Raw genomic sequence first — 17685 nt, 5'->3', positions numbered from 1 at the left:
AATACTTGGTCATACAACATATGTTCAAAATCACAGTCAAGGTTGCAACAAAACGATCAATTGTTTCTTCCTCTTTTTGTATCCTTGAATACAATTTGAACCACTCCACAACTACATTTATTTTGTCTACCGTATCTCTCATGCATTTGTTTGATGGCATACTGATACACATCCACACCAGCCGCATTCTCCAAGGGGGAGGCAAATTCTTACATGTCCTTACTCCTACGGCACCCAGTCTATGCCCGAGTAGGGATTCTTGCAGAAGTGCATTCACAATCTTCTAAAATTTCCACATAGGGTTCCAATAGATCAAGCCACAGTTCCTATTGTTTGGGAGGTTCAGCCAGGAAAAACAGTGGACGCTGTATGCATGCTAAACTAAGAAACTTTGTAAGGTAGTATAACACTGGATACTATATACATCAATTCCCCACAATGTACAAAATACGAGTCAAAGTAGGCAGTATAATACTGAATATTATATAAATCCATTCAATACCAGTCAAAGAGATGTATCCATCACAGAAAAAAAAATGACACCACAAAAGCACAATAATAATATAGGAGTGGTACAGAGTCGGGAAAAATACAGAGATTTTTTATTTTTAGCACTCGCACTTGGCGTACACAATTTGGTGTTTATCTCACTTTGTCTCACTCCTCCTTCTACAAAAAACATGTTATATAGTGTTGACACAATGAACATCACTAGAAACATATATGCACACACATTACAACACAACAGAAATATATACAACACAATTTTCAAACAAAAGGCACTGAGTGAACAGGCACTCAAAACTTCCAGCGTAATTCGAAGAGATGGGCTGCCAAAAATATTTGGGGGGCAGTCCTCTATTCAAGGTAGTGATAATTTTATACCGTCACTAGTAGCGAATTGTTCATACTAAATAGGTGTGGTATAATATTCTAATTCTTTTCAGGTCATAAATTCATAACACTCCTCGAGTTGTTGGTCGACACGTTTCGGCCCTTCATTTACGGGCCTCATCAGGACGTAGGTAGTGGTACCTATATAAAGAATATCAGATATGATACTTATTCTTATAGAAATGCCTATATTATCAATAATGCCACCAGGGTCATTTAACACCCTATTCACCTGCAAATCTATTCTTCACCTTGTGGGCAATACCATTTTATTTTACAAAACAATTAACAATACTATAATGCTTATTAAAAACATTAACTTACAAACATACATATTGTGCAATACAAGGATGAGAGTAATGTGGTGCGGTCAACACTCATACGCATGCATCTTAAAAAATGTGTGGTGAGGTAAACATTACCTTCCCAAAAATACTAAATAAAAAAAAGAGGTTAGTTCGAATAAATTACCAGAGGTGAAGCATGAGCCCTGTAAAGAAATGCGGACTAAACATCGATAGATTGATGTTGAGGCAACCACACTGACCTTTATCTCGGTCACGGAAGTTAATCTGACCATGAATATGAACAAGACCATCCAAAAATGCTTTCTGAACCGATATCACTGTAAGCACAGAACGGCGTAGTTATGGATCATGTCACGGCGTGTGCTTCAAAGGCATTTTAAAGGAACCTGGTTATCCACATTGAAATAAACCAAATTATCCCAAGTATGATTTTTAGTTATTTTTAATTATGCCTCTGGCTGCAATACATTCTTAAATGTATCAGAACACAAAAAAAAAAAAAAAAATCTTACTTCATTCCGTGTTGCTGACAAACACAGCCATCGTACTCTAGTCTGGCGTGGTATCCAAAGGCAGCTGCTCATAGGGGCTAAAGCTCTACGTTTGTGTGTATGCGGCGGCCATAATTTTATGGCAAGACCGGAGGCTCCTATTATGCTTTAGTCTTTTCTTTATTTCTAATAGCAGCTGCAGTCAAGAATAAAAACTACTGATCCCATAAGGCGAATAAAAGTAGCCAATGGGGATCAAAAGGGAGTTCAAAGTAATGTACCAATCACTAACAATCTGCTCTAATAATACCTATCTTGACTGAGAACAGCCCTCTTTTCTTGCTGCTCGCAGTCAAGATAAGTATTATTTTTCTCTTCACATTCACTTTATAATATTGGTTTCATAACGCGTTCGGTATTAGCGCTGTTTTAATATTGTCATGCCTGTACGTTTCGTTTATTCCGAGTAGTCGGCTTGTAGCCACATTCTATCTTTGGCCCTCGCGCTGCGCGCCCGTTTCCCAACTGCCGTTTCAGGTCGTTTCTTCCTCAGCAGGCGTCAGTCATTTTCAGTCGCTCGCTGAGAGGGAACTGTTCCTGTCAGACGGCTTATCTTTTCTCATTAGCTGATGCTTCTGGAGATGTTTTTTTTCGACGCCGGACTCCTCGTTTCGGTTCACTAACTGCCTGCTTTCATCTGCAAATATTTTGCCCCACCCATAGGCGGAGCCTGGCTGTTTGTTCTCACTCTGTGAGAAAGTTAACTCTTTCCTCCCTCTCTTTTGAATTCTAACCTTTGTTGCCACCATGGACAGCTCTTCTGCTTCTCATTTATCTCAGGAGGAGGAGGAAGACTTCCTTAAAGAAAATTTTAATGACTTTATACAGTTGTCTGTTGATCAAGCTATTTCAGCTTTTTGGCAAAAATTGTCAAAAAATTTGGAAAATGTAGCCGTAAATTTGGTGTCTAAAACCATGCTGGCCCATTCTGCGGGGGAAAGCAGAAAGCGTCCTGCACCATCAAAAAATACTAAAGCAACGCTGTTGGTTGGTGACAAAGTCTCACATAGGACATGGCTCCTCAAAGGCCTCCTGTTAAGGAGGGGTTAATATCTAAATCCTCAAAGAAATGCATGGTTAAATCAAAACACTTATCTTCTCCTATCACTATATCTAAGATATTAGATACGGACGACGAGATGCATGACCCCAATACGGATACTTGTAAATGCAAATTCTTCGATTACACATGAACGCAGGAAAGGACTCCTACTTAAACTTGATCCCAAATTGGTCAACTTAGCGGGTTCAGATCCTGGTGTAAAGGCAGAAGGTTTGCTGTTTGGGGACTCTTTTATAAAAGAGTTGAGCAAATACGTGGCAACATTCTCCTCCCTGGATAACTCACAACAATCCCTGAAAAATATGTTTTCAGCTCAGGTTTTAGCCAGGGCCGGCAGAGGTAGGAACCGCTTTGCCGGCCGTTCCTCCACCAACCAAAGTTCCCGCAGTTTCTACAATAACAACACATATCAGGACTACAGACCACAGTTCTATCCCTAAAGAAACAGGGTCTTCAGAAACAAAGGAAACTGCAACTCCAGATTCTCTGCTCAATCCGGTAAGTCAACATTTCTGTTCACCAATTGTAGGGTGTCGTATTTCTCTGTGCCTGGCAAAATGGAGGGAACTCACGGTAGATCCCTGGGTGCTAAATACAGTTCAGGCTTATGTTATAGAGCTCTTTTCAGGGCCTTTACAGGCAAGTTTTCCTCCCCCTCAGTTTTCTCTTCAAATGACAGAACTAATTTCTTTAGTAATCCAATCTCTTATACAAAAGCAGGCAATAGCTCCTTGTTCTCTAGATCCTTCAGGTTTTCTCTGCTCAGTATTTCTAGTCCAGAAAAAGAACAAAAAGATGCGCCCAGTTATCAATCTAAAACAGTTCAATCAAATTGTACTATAAATCGCCATTTCAAAATGGAAACCATTTTACATCTCAGAGATACATTGCTCCAGGGAGATTGGATGGTAAGGCTAGACCTTCAAGACTCATATCTTGCAATCCCCATACACCCGGCCTCCCAGACATTTCTTCAATTCCAATGGGCCGGTCAGACTTTCCATTTCACTTCCCTTCCTTTTGGCCTGTCCTCCGCTCCATGGTGCTTCACAAAACTAATGAAACCAGTAGCGGCCTCTCTCAGAGCTCGAGGCACCAGATTAATTATCTACTTGGACGATATTCTGATCATGAATCAAAATCTCACTTCCCTTCTGTCCCAAGTTCACCTTGCTTGCACTCTTCTTTCAGATCTAGGCTTTATTATAAATCACGAAAAATCTTCCTTGGATCTGATCCAAAAGATCGAGTTCCTAGGTTTCCTGGTAGACTCTGTTTCGGCTACTCTTTTTCCGTCATCAAAGATCAAGTCCATAAAGTCAGAAATTCTACTGATTTTACGCAGTTCTCAGCTATCCCTCAGATCCTTGGCAAGGGTGGTAGGCCTCCTCTCTTCTTCAATCTAAGCTATCTTTCCAGGTCTGCTACATTACCGCGCGTTGCAGAGACTACAAATTTGTCACTTTCAAAAAGGTCTAGCTTATACAGATTCCATAGTTCTAGACCAAGATTCGCACACAGAAAATGGTGGATAGACCATTTAGACGCCTGGAACGGCAGGACTATCTTCGCATCAGCCCGGGATCTTGTATTAGAATCAGATGCAAGTCTGTTGGGTTGGGGAGCCCGGTGTGGTCCAATCTCGACTGGAGGCTCATGGTCTCTAGGAGTCAAAACTGCACATAAACTGTTTAGAGATGCTTGCCGGCTCCTTTGCTATCAGGAGCCTCGCAAAAGACAGAGTTTCCTGTTTGGTTCTTCTCAGAATGGACAAAATTTCCGCAGTTCGTTACATCAACCGCTTAGGAGGCACAAAATCCAAACCTTTAGAGGAATTAGCAAAAGGGTTTTGGGAGTTCTGTCTTCAAAACAGAATCTTGGTCCTGGCAACCTCAATTTTGTGGCGGATTGGTATTCTCGCCACTTCCAGGACTCTAGCGACTGGATGCTCAATGCGCAGGTTTTCAACAACATTCTCTGCAAATGGGGCCCCTTCCACATAGATCTTTTTGCATCCCGTCTCAATGCACAGCTCCCACAATTCTTCAGCTGGCACCCGGATCCACTAGCTCTTGCCTTCGATGCGTTTTCTCAGGATTGGTCATCCTCACTCAATTATGCTTTTCCTCCCTTCATTTTGATTTCCAGAGTGCTGGCGCAGGTCAGACGTCAACAAGCCTCTCTAGTGCTCATAGACCCCTTCTGGCACTCCCAGGTGTGGTTTCCTACTCTCCTGGACCTGTCAATCGAGCCCCCATTCCTAATCCCCTCATTTCCATATCTCCTGACCAACCCCCACGGCCTCCGTCACAGTCTGATACTCCAGAATGTCCTTACCCTTTCGGCTTGGAAAATATCGGGGAATCCCAACCTGGCATACCTATTTCGGCAGAAGCTTCAAACTTCATTGACTTGGCAAGAGCTCCAGGAACAAAGAAAGCATATAGATCATCTTGGTCTCTCTGGCATAGCTGGTGTGTGTGAAAACACATTGATCCCTTTACAACAGATGTAACTATGATTATCAACTTTCTGGCGGCAGAAGCCAGCAAAGGTAAGTCCTTTCGCACTATCAACCTGTATAGATAAGCAATCTCTTCTTCACACTCTTACATCCAGGGAAAATCGGTTGGAGAGCATCCTTTGGTCTGCCAACTTCTAGAGGGAGTAAAATTTTCCAACCCTCCGAAACCTAAATACAGTTTGTTATGGGATGTTAATGCTGTGTTGAATTTGTTTGTTTGTTTCCTGGCCAGACAATACATTGTTATAGTTAAAACAGCTTTCTGCTAAGCTCACCGTGCTTTTATGCTTAGTTTCTTTCAAACGTTTATCTGATGTTAAAACTCTAGATGTTACAGTTCGTCATTTTACACCCTCTGGTGTTATGTTTAATGTGTTTAGGTGTACTAACCTTTCTTCAGTTTTGTATCCCTTTTTTCCTGATCACCCTAAGCTATGTGTAGGCAAAGCTTAAAAGTTTATGAACAACAGACAGCTGGTTTGAGAAATTCCTCCTCTACCCAACTCCTTATTTCTTTCAGAAAGCCTTTCAATCCTGTGTCCTCTCCTACCTTGGCTAGCTGGGTTTGTTGGATTATGTCCCTTGCTGCCATTGATACCTCCTCCTTTGGTGCCCATTCGGCTAGAGGAAACATGGCGTCCAAAGCCTTTTGGGCCGGTTCTCGCCTGGAGGACCTTCTCAGATCGCCTGACTGGTCTAATGACAATGTTTTTAGAGTTTTCTATTGTAAACCAATTCAACATGCCTCTCTAAATGTGATCAGTACGCTTTAAAATAGCTTAATAGGAGCCTCGGATCTTGGCATAAAATGTATATTTTCCTAGTAATTTATGAAGGAAAGTCTTAATTTTATTAGAGACACGGAGGCGAGTATTATCCCTCCTCTATAGATGCTAACGCTCTTGTTTTGTTACCCTCCCTTCCAGCATCTACATCGACGCAACAGACCTCTTCTTAGAGATCCTTCCTCCGTTTCTTCATCTACAGCGTCTTCCAATCCACCTGCCTTGAGGAACATTCAGTTGTTGGATCAGCGCACGCTTCCGGACTTTGTTCAGAGACTTTTGTTCATTCTATGTGAAATTTTATCGCTTGCTTGGCTATTTGTATTTGTTGTTCTATTATTCCGTTATTTGTTACTTATTAACCTCGCACAAGAAAGGAGGGCTGTTCTCAGTCAAGATAGGTATTATTAGAGCGGATTGTTAGTGATTGGTGCATTACTTTGAACTACCTTTCAAAGTATTCGCCTTATGGGATCGGTAGTTTTTATTCTTGACTGCAGCTGCTATTAGAAACAAAGAAAAGACTAAAGCATAATACTCGCCTCCGTTTCTTTAATAAAATTAAGACTTTCCTTCATAAATTACTAGGAAAATCTACATTAAATGCTCAACGGGTATTCAGGCACACTCGCATGTGTGCGGAGGACCAAATTAAAAGCATAACGGATTTTCGGGACGCTTGCCTAATGGAAGGAAAACTTCTCCTGTATAGCGGAAACCTGTTTGGGTGGCCATATTTTAATATGCATCAGACCATTGAAAGGTGGGAAAATTATTACTAAAAAGGAAGAATAAAATCATAATGTTGAAAGAGCTGGTACAGAGCATTTGATTCTACGTCTATGTTGTAAGATTCGTGATTTGACTGGCTGCACAGTTTGACCTATGTATGTTAACGATCAGGGGCATCTGATGCAGTATATGACATTTTTTGTAATTAGAAAAACTGAGTTGTTTAGGAATTTTGCCATTAATCACAATACATTTTTTATTCTCCGTATATCTACAGGCTGTACATGTGTTGCACCTGTAATGTCCAATTACGGGGAGGGGGGACTAACTGGCACTGAACATACGTTTTGTTCTCTTTTTTTTCCAGTAATGTAGCTAATCTCTAGAAACTCCTTTGAACCAAGTAACACATCTTCACGTTAAGCAACGTAACTCTAATACGTCACAGCTGTAGAGTGAGCATGCAAGCTGCAACATGAACATGTGCTCACAGCATTATAGAACTTGCTCTGCGTAACAACATTAACAGAACAGAGGAGGAATGGCTGCCAAAATGCCAAAACCCAGGTGTAAAACATTGCAATGGCAACCTCACCCATGTTAAGTGCTATTGTGCCAACGCCATTCCAACAAGAAGCCGTTCGGGAAGGGGCCTCCACAATGAGGTAAGCAATGCAACATCGTGGACACTCCTGCTGTACGATTCCAATGTATCCTGGCAGGGCGCCAGGTGCTGCAATGCGGACACTGCTCTGAAAAGAAGTCTCTCAGGAAAGGGCCTCCGCGATGACTTAAGCCAGTAGTTCCCAACCTCTGATCCGGGGACCATTGGGAGGGCCACAAAGCCTCCTCAGGGGGTCCGCGACTGCTTAGAAAACTAAATATTTTAACTGATTAGGTCCCCAGCTTTTAGTAATGACTAGGTGGCGGTCCCCAGATTCCAGTAATGATTCAGTGAAGGTCCCCAGGCTCCAGTAATGATTAAGTGGAGGTCCACAGAACACAAAAGGTTGGGAACCACAGATGAAAGCAATCCAGCAATGTGCTGGAACCCCAACTGTACTCAACAGCGATCTGCTGACAGAAGCTCCACAAGTCTGAACCGAACAGCTGCCCTGGACCAGAACACAACACAGCGAGCCGGGATACTCAGATACAAAGCGGGAGCCTTGTAGTCAGACACCCCCAGAACCACTCCACGATTCCATCTTAGTCGTCATTGTTCAAAAAGTACTCCAGGACAGGTAATAAGGTTCTAGTATGATATTTATTTAGTTAGTAATTAAACAGTAAAAGAGACGGTGTTGACATTATCCCAACTATTTGCTCTCCAACTGCCAAAGCCAACCATCCACATAGAATCACTCCAACATTTTTGTTCCACCCCGACATTCTCTAACCTGTTACAAAGTTATCTCCCACACCTTCCTTCCTCCAAACTTACCAAAATTCACCTTGTCAGCTAGAAACTCGAGGGTTCATTTTAATTCATCTATGTTATGGATATCTTCATTACAAATACACAACATGCCACAACAGGCGTTTAACTATTCAACACAAGAAAGATTAGCTCACTTACACAATTCAATAATACCAAAAGAACTGTCAACTCACTTTGATCTCTAGACAGATTACTGCATCAGCTTTCTGGTAAACCTCTAACAGTCATACTCTTGGCCACCACTAAAGACCGTCTGCTACCTAGACTCTGTACAACTTGCACAACCACACCTCAGCATACAGTCTCCAGGCCAGTTGCCTTACCGCCTAGAGCAGGGCTACACTAGCATTCAAATCACTAAATGACATGGTACCCAGGTACCTTATCAACCTACACTCTGACTCAGAACCCATGATCTGCCAATAAACAACCTTCTAAAACCACCACTTCAACCATGAGCTGCCAACAGTCTGTGGCCTTTTTTACTTTCTAGGTCTCCTACACAGGAACTTCTTTGGAACCACATTTGCTTTATTCAGCGTGCTCAAAACTCCAATAAAAGGGAGGGTGAAAGACCAGAGGTATTCGGATGTAAATATGTAAATGCTTTTGTGTTAGCTGATAATATTTTTTTCCTCCACAAATAATTGTTACACACTGGCATACTTTACCCAAACCTCACTGTTAGTTACCCAACGTTAAATGCTGTAAATCTGACACCTATGTACCGCTGCTATTAATGTGCATGACATTTCTCACAAAATGTAATTACTGCTATAAAATAAACAATACAGTGATCCCTTTGCTATCACATTTTTCTAGCCGGTGCTGGGGATAAATATGAATTCCAAGCTGATAGAAGATAAAATTATCAGTAGCACTCACCGAAAATGCTACTGTTATTGTCAACATTTCTATAAACACAATGATACTCGAATAATATAGTAGTCCCTTTCTTATGACATTGTTTGGGAAACTAATATCAGTATGAAGTCTTTGTACAGAGTCCGTCCAAACTCTTTCAATTCAATGTCATATTTCCAAGGAATTTTTCCAAATAAAAATAATCTTGCTCCGACATGAATGGTGCCTTCATTTCAAACATGAATTGCTCCCCACGCGCAAGACACTCTTTCCCAGATGTTTCTTGATAATGCATAAGAAAATATGAATTTGCAGAGAATGTTTTGTTTTTATCTTATAAGCCATGGATTATTCAGATATCAACTTCAGCGCATTAAGTGCAGCATTACACTGGCAGCCTGAGCTCCAGAAAGCTCTGCTTCTCGGTTTCAAACATTTGTGTGGGAATGCAAAACTGATGCTGGCAGGGGGGCTCTTTACACTAATGATTACATTTAAATTAAAAGCTAGGCATTGAGATGTTCTTCGGGAACAGGTTTTGGTAAACATATTTCTACATGTAGCTAAAATGAAATGTGGACAGCAGATGCCAGCAATAACAGTGGCTTATTCAATTGTGCCAATCCTACCACTCCCACCTCCAAAGACAAGCCTTCACAGTAGTCTTCTAGTACAAAGTAGACTAGTAAGCAACATCTGAGCTACGAAAAAATTAATTTTACTACACGTCTTTGATACTGAGAGAGCGTAGCTTATATGATCTATATTAACATGAAAGGTTTATGAATTAATGTGTGATAATGCTGCATAGAAACTGTACTATTAGGTTTTGCTAAAACGTGCATCTAAAATGTGACCACGGGAGTGGCCACCAATGTATACGTGGACTAAGAAAAATAACTAATGTTACGAGTTATTGTAATTGAATAAGTTTATACTAATTATTAATGATTACGTTATTGAAATAGTGTTAATAAACTTTGTAGGCCTTAAGTTAGCATGAGCCGAATTTTAGCTGCTTGGCTCTCATATTAAATGTGTTTTCCTAAACGTGCAGTGTGCTGACTCGCAAAAGGACATGACCTCTTGTTTTCTTCAAACTAGAAGCTGAATGTAACCATAGTAGGTCCGTTCTCATTAAATTCATATTGCTTGTATAAATGTTTAGCCAAAATGCAACAGTGTAGATTAGTATAATGTACAAGGTCGTTCAAACCGGTGAAGACAATGGAGCTACTGACCAAAAGATGTGCAAAGAATTACAGAAGGATGAAATCATACCGGACGTGCTACCTCCGAAGACGTCAATCATATGGACCAATAAAATGTCTGAACTGTTGTGGAGTGACAAATTTGATGAGCTAATTCAAAGTTAATTGGGTAGAGATAGAGGGGTATAACATTGGACCAATTAAGTTTTAGGGGAATGTACAACGAAAAAGGGATAAAAACCCATGACACAGGGAATCATCAGAGATTGGTTAGGAAAATGCTGTCGGTTTGATCCAGAGACTTTGTCACTTTGCTTAGTGACTTTGCTGATTTTACTTAGAACCATCCTCTTCCTTAGATTGCCCATTCTACACTTTACCTCCTTATGAGGGAAGTGCCCCCCTTTTCCCTGGGAGCTGAGTTTTGACTGATGGCGAATCGACTGATGTCCTGAAGACGAAGACTGAACCTGAGTGCTGACCTAAACATTGGAGGGTAACTATGACAATGAAATTGTGATTTGTCTGTTTGCTTTCCTTTCTAGGTACCAACTGCTTACTTTTGACAGGGACCATAGTTAGATGTTTTCCAAATTGGTGTTCTTAATTGTTTTGCATGAAGCCCAACATGCTAATGCTAATCAGTGGTTAGGCCAGGGGTTCATTATACTGACGCAAATAGACAAATGACTGAATCTATGCTTTGTTGGACTGACACGTTGATGACACTCTGCTAAAGTTGACCTATGTTGACGCTGTGTTATGTTCTAATAATTGTGTTCCTTGCGTTGTTTAAGTCTTATTCAAGTTGCCAAATTATGACAATGATATTGAGTGTTTTGGTTTTGAGATTAACACACATGCTTTTAAAATTGTAATCAATAGGGAATAAACATCATAAAATTCTACTAAACTGGTGTGGTTATTCATGACTGCAGGGTCATGGTAGCATCTTGAGTTGATTAATGACTTTGACTAAAGTGAAATGAATTGTGGTAATAAATATTGATGACATTATTGACGTATTGATTGACATATTGATTAGCTATCTCATCCTAAGGTGCCTCAATTGTGTCAAAAGATTCATTGGCCTAAAACGAGTTCTAATGTGTAATAAATTATCATAGAGGGACGCGTTAGCAATACCACCAGAAAACAGAGTTTATTCGGGGGGGGGGGGGGGGGGGGGGGGCGTAATCGGTGCACAGTCGTTTAATACGGACGATTCGGCTCCCGATATCACGTCCAATGGGAGAGTCTTTCTAATTATACATAGAACAACTGGAACTTAAGAGTCAACAAGTAACTCAAAGTAGGCGTTTAATATCGCTGCTGGGTGCCAAACAGGAGTAAAAAGTTGCAAATCTATTTTCTAAATCAAATTAAATTAGGAATTTAAGAAAATATTTCATAACTGTAGAAATGCACTCGTGAAAAATGTTACTTTATGGTGTGCCTTATCTTGAATTAAGGGGACTCATCCCCAGCACCACACAGCGGCACTGAAACAGTAACCAGGCTCTTCTAAAGCATAGACAGCGCTTAGAGAGTGAGGCTAACGCATCTGGAGCGTCTCCCAGGTCAAGGCATCCAGAGTGCAACGCGACAGCTGTGAAATCTGCTTGCAGACCCCGCGGGCACCGGTCTCACTCTACAAATCCACCAATGTCATTCTGCAAAGCGACAAATCCGGAAGGGGTGAGATCCAAGAAAGCGCAAACTACAAAGATTATCTGAAACTATCATGAATAGAGATAATCCTCAAAAGTGTTGGAATGTATCAAAGGGAACTACCCCAACCAGCGTATGAACACACTTACTTTCAGGTGGGTGACACCACGGGGCTCAGCAGCTGCACCTTCGCCACTCGGCTCTTTTCAAAAACACCCAATCCCGCGCGAAGGCGCGCGCTGCTTCATGGGAGAGCTGATACGGACGAACACTGTAAAGGAGGGGCCCACGTCGTAGAGATTCTCGGTTGCTAAGGGCACTGTCAGGCTTCACGTTAGGCGTATGCACACGGCTGTAGAAAACTGTCTGAAAGTAGTCCAACCTACAAAACGACGTTGAAACCAATTGAGCGGCCGAGGAAAAAACAGAGCTCAGTGAAAATAAAACTATTTATAAATATTGTACTAGCGATGGCTTTATAAAGATCTTAGCTGACTTCTATAACTGAACGTGCGAGCACTTAGCACATTTTCCCGTGCAAAACATACACAGGACTCCCATAACTGTCAAGTTCTGTGATTGCTAATGTATATTTCCATGGTTTCTGTGTACTTATTAGTGACATACAATGACAGGGTGACCAGCTTTTCAGAAGGAAAATCCTATTAGGGCTGAGGGCACTTTTGTGTGTGTGTGTGTGTATTTTTTGTGTTTGTTAGCACCATGTTTCCAAAATTTTCCCCAAAAAGTGTGTTGGTTATTCTTTTATGATCGGTCAAACAGGGACCAAGAAAAAAGAGGGGGTAAAAAAAAAGTGTATTCCCCATGTTAACTCCTGTAGGATTTTGAGCACGACCAGAGCCTGAACCACTGTACGGAATCACACCAAATTTGGCAGAAAGCTAGATTTTGTTCAGCAGATAGTGCTTTTTGTTATTTGGTGCAAATCCATTCAGTAGGTTTTGAGAAATTTAAGGAAATACATAATTGTATATCTAGGGCTGCAGATCTTCCTCAACGACTTCTCGAATATTGATGAGCATGTGCACAGAGATTCAGAGCTCTGATTGGCTGCAACACTTCAACCAGGCGGTGTTGGCAGCCATCTTGGGATTCGGCTTCAGCTGAGTCCCACCAAAAAAGAAACTGGGGCAAGTTAGTAATAATCTGACCCCAAGCCTTGGTGTTGGGGGTCCCAGAGGGATCCCACCAGGGCAAAAAAAACATTTTTGCCACAAATCTGCGAAATATTCTTGGCAATTTTTTTTTTTTAAAACAAGCGTGGCATCCTGCCCTTGTTTATGCTAAAGCCCCCAGGTGGGCAAGGTCCTTTGGCATGTAAATATATTTTAAAAATAAATTAGGAGGATGAACAGGGCACTCCCCCTAGGGCCGTTTTATGCTCGGGAACCACCCCCTCCCCAGGGCACATGTAAATTATTACGGGGGGCCTCGCGGACCCTCCTTGGCCCAGGGGACCACCATGAGGTGGGACCTGCGCACCCCCAGCAGCCTACTGGACCACCACCTCCCTGGGGCAAAACATGAAATTAAAGTAGGTGGGCCACGTGGCCCCCTGGCAGTCCCAGGGATCACCAACTCCCTGGGGCTGAAAAAAGATAATGATGGTGGTCTGTCACGGAACCCCGGCACCGTGGACCTCCACCTCCACGGGGCTAAACTGAAATATTGGAGGCACGGAGACCGCCACCCCTAAGGGCTGGCTCCTGCTATGTCCTAGGGTGCCCATCCCTGGGACATAGCTGTTTGCTCTGACTTGGCAGGAGCTTCGACTGCTCCCACCAAATCAGAGCAAACACTATGCTTCTAGCGAGCAAGAGCTGTCAAAGTGCTCTCACCTGCTGGAAACAGAGGTTTAATTTCTTTCCCTGCCCACAGAGATGCGGGCAGGGAAAGAGATGAAACAATTGTTTTTGCAGACAGGGAGCTGCATGTTTAGAAGCTCCGTGTGGAAAAGCAATACTGTCTCCTGCAGGAGGCAGCAATCCAGGTGGGACGGCTGGGGCCTTGAGGCTTCTCCCACAGTCTCCCTTGTGCACACTGGATGCATCGGGCACCCAAGTGATATAGCCAGGCCCTGGGGGATGGGGTCCCTGGGGCCAAAATCAGCCCAGGAAGGGGACTGCACAACCCTCCCCTCCCCCATTGAATAGTGGTGGGCCCCGGGGATGGGATCCCTGGGGCGGAAATCTGCTGGGGTAAGGGGGCCAAGCGTCCTCCCTCCCCCACTGAATAGTGGTTGGCACCGGAGGATAGGTCCCCCAGGGCTGAAATCAGCCCGGGGAGAACCCCGCTACAGTTCACGGTTCTCCCTTTAAATTACTATAAGTATGCAAATGTGCAAATCACCTGGAAACTGCGCCCACTTGGCCCCGCCCTGCCCACCTTACTAGGTTTGAAAGGCTTGATGTACAGCTTCCCAAAGGGTCCCTCAGGGCGTTTGCCACTAGTTTTGATGGCGGGTTCTTGATGCTGAGGAATATGAAGACATCTCCACAAATCAAAGAAGCCCTCACTTCATATAGATAAGAGAAGACCCTGGTTTGATAGATATTTACGTCTTTGTAGTCTCGTTAGCCTCTCTATAGGATGATTCATGTTATCATAGAATTCTAGAGAAACAGGCAACAGGAACAATCCTGTTGCCACAACGCACACAAGGCCAGTGGTGCTCCATTACACAGTTGTAGTCTAGAACACAAACTGGACATTTACCCAAGGAGGTAGAAAGAATTCCAGATGGGTAGATATTTCATGCAAAGCTGTGATCTCTTGTTAAATAAAAGAGCAGATGAGGTTCCTTTGTGGCAGAGTCACTCACACAGCTATTGGCACAACCACACCAACACTCACACTCAGAGACTCACTCAGACACTCACTGAGACTCTCACAAACCCACACACTGACCCACTCAGAAGCTTATGCACCCATTCACAGACCCATTCAAACACTCATGCACCCACTCACAGACTCACGCCCCTACTCACAGACCCACTGAGAAACTCACGCACACACTCACAGACCCACTTAGCTACTCATGCACCCACTCACAGACCCACTCAGAGTCACGCACCCACTCACAGACCCCCTCAGACACTCATGCACCCATTCACAGTCCCACTCAGAGACTCACGCACTCAATCACGGACCCACTTAGAGAATCATGTACCCACTCACTCACGATTCATGCACCCACTCACAAACCCACTCACACACACACTCACAGACACTCACACACCCACTCACAGAGACACTCTCATAGCTATTGTACCCAGACAGACAGACTCACACGCACTCTCACACCCACATAGACCCTGTCACAACCAGTGACACCCTCTCACACCTATTCTCACACCCACAGAGACAGGCCCTGCGACCAACTCCCATCATGCATGGCCACAGGCCATGTCCAGGGTGGGGTTGGGTGGTTAGGGAGGTAGGCCCAGGGACCAGCCGCAGTGTTGGGTGGTTGTATTGAGCTGGATTACCATATAGTAATGAAAATTATCGTACATTAAAAAAACATAGAAATTCACTAAAAAAAACAAAGGTTACAGGGGCGTTATAGTTAGGAAATAGAATTTAAAAAAACATAGAAATTCACTTAAAAAACCAAAGGTTACAGGGATGTTATAGATAGGTTCTGAATTTACTCGCACAAAACCAGAGTTATAGTTACTTTAGGGCGCTAGTTTTAGTTATTTAAAATAACTCTAACTATAACAGCTGAATTTCTATGGTTTTGTACATTTAAAATGTGAGCCTAACTATAACGTCCCTATAATAACCTTTGTTTTTTAAAATATAATTTCTATGCTTTTTAAAGTCTGTTTCCTAACTGTAACGTCCCTGTAACCTTTGTTTTGTTCCGTGAATTTCTACATTTTTTTTAATGTAAAGTAATTTTCATTACTATATACTAATCCAACCACCACTGTGCACTGCCTTCGACTGTGCACAGTGGCGGTAGGCCAGGCACTGCGGCCACCCCTATAAGCACTCAACCCGCACTGCGCACAGCCTTCGGCCGTGCACAGTGGCAGTTGGAAGCAGGGCCTTGTCTGTGGCCAGGCCCTGCAGCCAACCTCTATAACCACCCAACCCCACACTGTGCACAGCATATAGCCAAGCACTTCGGAAACTGGCAGCAGGCCTGCTTGCCTCCCTCTCCCAACCGATCTCTACCCCGGGGGATGTTCCATGAATCTCTACATTTTTTTTATGTAAAGTAATTTTCATTACTATATATTAATCCAACCACCACTACGCACTGCCATCGACTGTGCACAGTGGCTGAAGGCTAGGCACTGCGGCCACCCCTATAAGCACCCAACCCACACTGTGCACAGCCTTCGGCCATGCACAGTGGCAGTTGGAAGCAGGGCCTTGCCTGTGGCCAGGCCCTGCAGCCAATCTCTATAACCACCCAACCCCACACTGTGCACAGCCTATGGCCAAGCACTTCGGTAACTGGCAGCAGACCTGCTTGCCCCCCTCTCCCAACCGATCTCTGCCCCGGGGACCTCATACCCCTTGGCCCGCCCTAATATTTGTTTGGGGAGGAGGGGGCCATAGGGCCCCCCTCCCCAGGGCCCCTCTCAGCCCCAGCCTAATTATTGTTTTTTTGGGGGGGACTGGCCCTCCTCCCCAGGGCCGAACCCAGCCCTGGGAACCCCATCCCCTGGGCTCAGCCTAATTATTTATTATTGTTTTGGGGAGGGGGTCTCATAGCCCCCCTGAGGAGCTATTGGTGGCCCTGGGGACTGCCAACCCCCAGGGCCGGCTCCTTCTATGTCCCGGGGTGCCCACCGCCGGACATAGCTGTGACTTTGACAGTTCCCATCAAGTCAGAGCAAACACTCTGCTCTGAGGAAGCAAGAGCTATCAAACAGCTGTCACGTGCTCAGAGCGGAGGTTTCCTCTGTTTCCCTTCCAGACAGATAAACAAGGAAACTGCTCTCACAGAGAGGGAACTGCTCTCTCTGTGACAGCAATGCCATCTCCCACAGGGAGAAGATCTGAGCCCCAGGGACCCATCCCAGCCTAACTATTTTTTTTTTGGGGGGGAGGGTGGCCCCATGGCACTCCTCTCTAGGGCCGATCTTGGTCCGGGGACCCCATCACCTGGGCCCCAGCTATGTGACCTTAACCCCTTCACTGCCAAGCCTTTTCCCCCTCCTGTGCCAGGCCTTTTTTTTGCCTATTTGGGGCAGTTCGCGCTTAAGCCCTCATAACGTTTTGTCCACATAAGCTAACCAAGCTAAATTTACGTACTTCTTTACCAACATCCTAGGAATTCTAGGGGTACCCAGACTTTGTGGGTTCCCCTGAAGGAAGCCAAGAAATTAGCCAAAATACAGTGAAAATTTTGTTTTTTTCAAAAAAATTGGAAAAAGTGGCTGCAGAAGAAGGCTTGTGTTTTTTCCCCTGAAAATGGCATCAACAAAGGGTTTGCGGTGCTAAACTCAGCAGCTTCCGAGCTTTCAGGAACAGGCAGACTTGAATCAGAAAACCCAATTACTCAACACAATCTTGGCATTTTACTGGGACATACCCCATTTTTGCAATTTTTTGTGCTTTCAGCCTCCTTCCAGTCACTGACAGAAATGGGCATGAAACC

General features: G+C 43.6%; 1 protein-coding gene across 1 annotated transcript in view; it reads right to left on the bottom strand.

The window, feature by feature from the left end:
- KIF20B (kinesin family member 20B) overlaps positions 1 to 12388 on the bottom strand; it is a 434415-nt gene extending 422027 nt beyond the window's left edge. The window contains exon 1 of the mRNA XM_069239865.1: positions 12194 to 12388. The gene's annotated coding sequence lies outside the window, so the exon portion shown is untranslated. The remainder of the gene's footprint in view (positions 1 to 12193) is intronic.
- Between the last annotated feature and the right edge of the window lie 5297 nt (positions 12389 to 17685).

Source organism: Pleurodeles waltl, chromosome 6 (assembly GCF_031143425.1).
Source record: "Pleurodeles waltl isolate 20211129_DDA chromosome 6, aPleWal1.hap1.20221129, whole genome shotgun sequence".
NCBI classification, from domain to species: domain Eukaryota; kingdom Metazoa; phylum Chordata; class Amphibia; order Caudata; family Salamandridae; genus Pleurodeles; species Pleurodeles waltl.
The sequence above is the reverse complement of the archived record's forward strand: the minus strand, read 5'-3'. Positions and strand labels throughout refer to the sequence as shown.